A 5255-nucleotide genomic window follows, 5' to 3' on the forward strand; every position below is an offset into this window, starting at 1 on the left:
ATAGCGAACATTTCAGCTCAGCAGCAGGGCAGCCTCGAGATACAAGTTAAGCTAAATTCTCCTTAGAAGGCACATACCTCCATTGTCCACTGGCTGTCAGTTCCTGTAGGTCAGATACCCTGTTGCCTACGAACGTTGACAGCGTAACAGAGTGTTGTTTTAACCAATGTAGAAATAATTGCGAGTCAGTGCAAAAGAAAGTAGTTACGGGAACAGAAATGAACATATCCTTTACCTTAGCATACAGGCGATCGAGGGCAAAGTTCGAGTTTTGGAAGACACTGCCTTTTTGCTGGTGCGACCCATGATTTTAGAGGTTATCACGAGTGGTGAGCACTCCAAGTGGATCGAACAGTGATGAAGCGATAGACAGTATTGCGCACTTTGTAACAGAATTGTGAACTTAGTTTGGTGTAAATGTGAACAACAAGGTTGCGTTGATTATATGTCACGTCAAGTGCAGTTGTTATAGAATCATCGATAATACTTAGCTTTTTCATAGTTTGGCTTTCCATGAAATCTGGATGATTGGAATGCCATTTGGATAGAGGAAACTGACCGCGTCGAAGTATCTCAATAACTTCTGCCTTTAATGTGTGTAAGGCATCAGTATCATCCACACCGTAAAGAAGATCATTAACACAAAACGAAGTCTTTACAGCCGCAGCGCCTATTGGAACTTCACTCATATGTTTATCTTATATCTATTTATGTAGTGAGGGCTTCGTACTGCTAGATATGAGGCTGAGGCAGTGCTATATGTTACAGTGCTGAGCTGGTATGTGAGAAGATCTGCGTCTGGAAAAGCTCGCCAGAGAATATAATGAAATTTACGTGAATTTTTATTCAAGGATACTTGTTGATGTGGAATGTAATAGTGTTGTTCATCTAAGTTCGGCGTCTTTACTACAGACATGTGACCAACCCGTTCATACTCTTCGATAAACGAGACATACTGGGAATAAGTATCTGGCGAATGAAAAAAGCGGCGTTCGATTGGAAGGAATCGGCGACGAGCGATGTCGAATGAGGCTCCAAGTACAGCGGGATTATCCCTGAATGGCAGCCTCACAATTATGTGTCCAGTAGTATCTTGATGTGTTGTGGATATAAAGTGACGTTCCCAAATCTGATGATCAGGTTGAATAGGTTTGGGTGGCCAGTCGACAGTTTCAAGCTCACAAAGGCGTTGCATGTTTGTGTGGATAGAGTCTTCGCTAAACAGCAGACATGACTTTGACGGTGTATAGTGCTTGGGCTGGTATCTTCCAGAAACCACCCAGCCAAATAATGCTTTTGCAATGTAGATAAATTTGGGCCAAGTTCAATTTGACCAACAGCGAGGGCTACAAAAAATGCCTCTGTTCCAAGCAACAGATCGATGCGTCGAGGTTTGAAAAAGCTTTCGTCGGCCAAAGTTGTGTTGGCTGGCAAATTCCAGTTTACTGTCTCATTTTCAAACTTGAAGTGCTGATGTGCTGACGTGTCACTTGATTGTTGTGGTGGAATGACCTATGCTGCGAATACCAATGTGATACTTTTCTCGACGAAGGTGAAGCTTTTGTGCGAATTCCTCAGTCATGAAGTTCACTTGGCAACAAGAGTCCAAAAGAGCTCTTCCCAGCTTGTACGAAAACATGGAATCTTTAACTAGAACTAAAGCTGTTGCTTAAATGACCTGTCCGTGGTCCGATGTCTTCTTATGCGAATATGTGACTGCTAGCTGGTTGTATGTATGAAGTTTGTTTGAATATGATGTCGACGAAGTTTGAAACAAATCATTGATAGCGATGTTTTGACGCACACTGAGCTACTCTGTGACCATTGATCAGACATTTCAAACAGAGGTCGTATTTCTTGACGTTTGATGCCGTCAATGAAGATGTGTTGATTTGTATTCATGTCGTTAAGTCGAGAGCAACCAATCATTTTGTGTTTATCGCTAGAACACAAGAAAGCTTAGTGATTGCGACCGATGAGTTTTGTTCACAGGTAGTGTAACGAATCTGTTTGGTGAAATCGGACTTATGGCGTAATAATTAGTCGGATGAATGCAGAAACTGACAGTAGCATTCTTAAACTTGGGTGCATTGTAGCCAAGTTGGAAGCGATTTGTAGTGTAGCGATTCGTTCCATTTGTTACGAGTTTGCTAACCACATTTGCCAATGACAATGTAAATCAGCATTGCTTCCGCGATATTGGAGCGCTTGTGCCCAACGATTCTAACGAACTAAATATAGCTGATGCCATGTCAATCAAACTACGCAATTGTTCGATTTATCGGCTGGTTGCAGCATAAATAGCGAGGCAGTACCTTCCAAAATTAGAGTGGGATTATCGAAGCGTTCCCTGAGTCTATCTAAAGCCTTCGGTTAGTTTTCGCTGCCTACCTGGAAGGCTCGTACGGTTTCCAGAGCTGAACCCTTAAGACAGGACAATAAATAATTTAATCGTTCTATATTTGAAAGTCTGGGTTCACGAGCGATAAGTTGAGTGAAAGATGCAATAAAATTTTTGTATTCTGCACAATTCTCGCTAAAGATAAGCAGCGACAACCTTGGCAAGTGTGATGGCGTGGAAACTGGAGATGGAACTGTTGTCTCGGCGTAGCTAACTGTTAGGTTCCCTTCCTCCCCAATACAAAGCTTGGCTGTGACATAGCTATCCTCTAAATCTGGGCGACCTGTGTCTGATGGACTCAAACCTTCGATGTTAGCTTGGACTGAGAGTGCTTGCTTGAAGTATGACTCTAATATTCCCAGCCAACATTGCAACTCCGCATATGAAGGTTTTTCATCAGAGTCCTTTGATACCTCAACTATAGATTTGATACGTGATATATTGCGTTTTATATTGGCGCGTTTGGGTTTGGAGTGTTCAAGAGTCATTATCCTTTTTACGTTTATTTTCGGATATGCTTAATGTAAAGCGAAGAGAATAACTATCAGCGGACAGCGATAGCGACGGTAAAAACGAAGTTGTATACAGCCCACTAACAATCACTGAGCGATTAGTACTGGGAGCTTATGCAAAAAAATTTAGAGCATGCATGTAACGAATAAAGTGATAGTAACGTAGCGTTGGCAAAATAGCGACGACGGTGCAGCAGTCAAGCGCGTAACGTTTCCAATTGCCGGTAGAGCTCCGAACGTTCAGCTAAGCAGTGCAGTGTAGGCAAAGAAATGTGATTTGTGCTGAGTATACGACTATCTTCTAACAAAAGTAGCGAAGGCAAATCCGAAAACCAAATTTTTCCAATCGGTAAAGTAGCGAATATGTATGCATGCAAACGAGTAGACGTACATATGTATGCTAATAAAGTAATTTTGTTTTTATACGAACGCTTTCCAATGAGCGGTAAACTCAGCAACACTACAAGACCTTATTATCTCACCAGACAAATCATCCGATTTCAAAAGAGTAATGTGCAAATTCAACGGGAATCACTACCTGGACTACCAACAACTGCGAATATATAAAGCAACACACTAATAAATTGTTATCGACGCGATCATAAAGATGATATTAACGCATTCAAATTATGGTTTAATTAAATTAATGCACGAATCTATTTTTTGTCTTTTAGAGTACACTGGTATCTTTCTCTGCAATTGATGCAATATATTGTTCGATAAGCACAATCAAGTTTTTAAAATTTTTACACAGTTTTCTTTTGCAAAAGAATTTAGTCTGTTGTTTAACCCACATACCTCACGTTGGGCGCGTTTCCAACGTTTTCCTTGCTTTTTTTAAACGAGCAAAAGAACCAAAGTGGAAAAACCGTACTATATTTCCATCGACCGACTGAATAACGAACATTGATATGCGCCTGTTAGCAATTCATTAGCGAATGATTTACAAAGTTTGAGAAAATAATAAAAAGAGATTTACGAGTACAATGCATGTATGCAGTGAATTTATGAATGTTATTAAATGAGAACTATGACAGTGTTTTATCCGGAGCACAGGTAAATGCCATTTGGGAGGCTAATGCCTGCTGAAAACGCGTTCCAATATCACCAACCAAACATTCGAACGCCTCGGCCGACAGAGGGTACTCCTTCGCTACATGCTTCTTGCAAAGAGTGGATCGCTGCAAATTGCAAGGCAATACAACCTAGAGGCGACAAGACAATGTAAGTAAATGGTCTCCCCAAGCACAAAATTAGGCAACCTACCTTTCCTTTATTGTTGCAACCACACACCAACTTTAAACTGCTATATTCTGTTCAATATGCTTTTGCGACTGGACTTTCTGACGCAATTTCTTCACTCCTTGTATGTTTGTTGAACTCAATTTCATGCATTACACTTTTAAAATCTGGATCTTCTTGCTAAGAGTCTTGCCACTTTAAGTCTTAATTTTATCGGAACAGCACGATATAAGGAGACCTGTTATCACACCACTTCGTTTAACCCAGTCATATAAAAGAGGCTTAGTTTGTTATGGCATCCGTATTCGTTACAATATAATTCATGGTTATCAAAATTTGTACACAGCTGAGACTGATACACTTCGGGATCAGATATTTTATTAAAAAGAATGCAATATAATATATTAATGACAACTTTCAAAAATATTTTCAAAACAAAAATGTATTGCTCTTCCTCACCATCTTTGAGATTGCAATGTTGGCGCGTTACCGATCTTTTTTGGATGTTCGATTAAAAAAATTTAAATTTAATTTAGACAACAATGAATATATACAAATCAAGTAATATTCAGGAATTAAACAATTCTAGTCAAAACAATTTTCTTCTAGTGATTTAAACAGAAACAAAAATAAACACGTAACAAGTAAGGAAGGGCTAATTAAGTTCGGGTGTAAGCGAACATTCTATAATCCCTCAAAGTAAAGTGCTCAACTCCGCCACCCATAATTCCAACGCCACTGCCGTTGAACCACAGCTAGTTTAGAGTAAATTTAAGAAACTATTGTTCAGTCACAATATTATACACAATAAAGGAAAACACAATTATTTTAAAATTAACTGGCACCCGAGCAGGGACTAGTGAAATTGACATAATCTTATTAAGTTAGATTTGGGGATTAATTTCCCGGCCCCACACACTAGCCCCCGTACTACTGGAGTGACTCCTTCAACTAAAGCCAGGAGGAACGAGACTTTAGGTGGATTGCAGTCCAGGATCCCTAATAGGGACAAATTCGAGTTAGCAGGAGAAGCGACCACACCAAATTCCCTAATGCAAGTTAAAATTTAAGTGAAAGAAATTTGAAACATAAATAAATTT

The 5255-nt window shown here is 39.7% G+C and overlaps 1 long non-coding RNA gene across 1 annotated transcript; it reads right to left on the reverse strand.

Annotated features, from left to right (window-relative positions):
• Positions 1 to 3776: 3776 nt before the first annotated feature.
• On the reverse strand, positions 3777 to 4929 carry LOC138857414 (uncharacterized). The gene is made up of 3 exons (XR_011396486.1): positions 4615 to 4929; positions 4180 to 4515; positions 3777 to 4118 (listed from the first exon to the last, which is right to left on the reverse strand). It is a non-coding gene; the product is annotated as an uncharacterized lncRNA (long non-coding RNA).
• Positions 4930 to 5255: the final 326 nt, after the last annotated feature.

Source organism: Bactrocera oleae, chromosome 5 (assembly GCF_042242935.1).
Source record: "Bactrocera oleae isolate idBacOlea1 chromosome 5, idBacOlea1, whole genome shotgun sequence".
Taxonomy (NCBI): Eukaryota; Metazoa; Arthropoda; class Insecta; order Diptera; family Tephritidae; genus Bactrocera; species Bactrocera oleae.